This window comes from Capsicum annuum, unplaced genomic scaffold (genome assembly GCF_002878395.1).
Source record: "Capsicum annuum cultivar UCD-10X-F1 unplaced genomic scaffold, UCD10Xv1.1 ctg3821, whole genome shotgun sequence".
NCBI lineage: Eukaryota > Viridiplantae > Streptophyta > Magnoliopsida > Solanales > Solanaceae > Capsicum > Capsicum annuum.
Window position 1 is genome coordinate 99,026 of NW_025845332.1, and position 1,732 is coordinate 100,757.

The 1,732-nt window shown below is 37.0% G+C and overlaps 1 non-coding gene across 1 annotated transcript; it reads right to left on the reverse strand.

Annotated features, from left to right (window-relative positions):
- Positions 1-1,092: 1,092 nt before the first annotated feature.
- LOC124891596 lies at positions 1,093-1,199 on the reverse strand. Its single transcript, XR_007049758.1, has one exon. It is a non-coding gene; the product is annotated as a small nucleolar RNA R71 (small nucleolar RNA).
- Between the last annotated feature and the right edge of the window lie 533 nt (positions 1,200-1,732).

A 1,732-nucleotide genomic window follows, 5' to 3' on the forward strand; every position in this document is an offset into this window, starting at 1 on the left:
GAAGAATTGTTGTATCTCAGCAGGAGTTGTAGCTACAATGTTCAATAGGTAGAAGATTTGAGGTCGGGAGACCTAAACCGTGGCATAAACCTTGCGAATCAACAACCCGATAACCAACCTGTGATAAGAATAGAAAATTATATGATTGTTCGAAATGCCTCAACCCTAGAATCCTCATCATTATTGATTACAACAGTTACTTGCTTTGCTTTAGTCACCACTAGTTATTCACTGTTTAATAATTTATATTTTTATTCATAAATTCAACATCATCTTGATACTCTTAAGCACTTAATACCTAATTGTCTTAAACTAAAGGTTGATTAAATTTCTAGTTATTAGTCCTTGTAGGAATGATATCTAACTGTCTAAGTCTCGATACTACTTGTATGATCATGTACACTTGCGTGTGCATAGCGACGCAACAAGTTTTTGGCAACGTTGTTGGGGACTAGTATAATTAGTAAAATGCTTAATTTTTGGATTTTGATAGTAAGTTTATGGGTTAACAACTTGATCTTAGCGGCTGAATTTTTGCAGGTTTAGCTGAACATTGGACTGGCTAGGCATAAAGAGTTGGTAGAGCCCTTTGCAGAATCGGAAGTAATTTTTCATCAGAGGCGAAGAGCTCAATATTACATTCAACAGGGATAGATGGCTGAAATACGAGATCTAATTGTTGTTGATCCAAATATTGGAAATGTTCCAACTCCTGTTATTCTAGTTGTTCCTATTCAACCAACCGCAAGACCTGTTCGTGGGGTGGAGATCCCACTTATGAACTATGTAACTAATAGAATTTGGAAGCCTGAACCAGAAGTTTGGTGGGAATTGAAACAAAATATGGGGCAATTATTGAATTCTGTAGGGTACTTTCATGGACTTTAACAAGAGGATCCACAACAGCACCTACAAACCTTCCTGGAAATAAGTGAAACATACATTCTTGAAGATGTGAATATTCATTATGTCAAATTAACACTCTTCTCTTTTTCTATAAATGGGGAAGAAAATAGGTGGTTGCATGCTGAACCACCACACTCCATCACTCGGAAGTTCCTTATTCGATTCTTTCCATCCTAGAAGATTGCACAGTTGAGGAGTGAGATCTTGAGTTTCAGACAGAAAGATGGAGAAAACCTCTACCAAGATTGGGAGAGATTTAAAGGCATGCTCAAAAATTGTTCTCATCACCATCAATCAAATGATGTCTTGGTACACACATTTATAGAAGTCCTTGAGTCTAATATGAAGATTCTTTTGGATTCAACAGAAAGAGGCCAAGCTTTGGAAAAAACTTATAAGGAATTATGTACATTGCCGAATCGAATCGCACAAGGGAATCTTGATTGGCATGCAGACTCAAGGAGAGCTCCAAAGAAGATTGTAGGGGTATTGGAGGTTGATCAATTTTCTATATTATAGTCACAGATTGCGGCAATGCAAAATTATATAACTACTTAGCTGAACAACTTAAAGTTGGATGCGACACAACCAGGAGCCACAACAAATGCAATTTAACAGGTATATGTGTGGTGTAAAGTTTGCGAAAGTGGTGAGCATAAAGAAAATCCATGTTCTATTAATCCAGATTCAATTAAATACATGGGGAATGACAATGGCAGGGTCAATAGGATTTTGGGAACATGTATAATCCAAACTAGAGGAACCACCTTAGTTTTTTATGAGGTAGAAATCAGGCACAGAATGCAAATCAGTATAAGGGACCAGT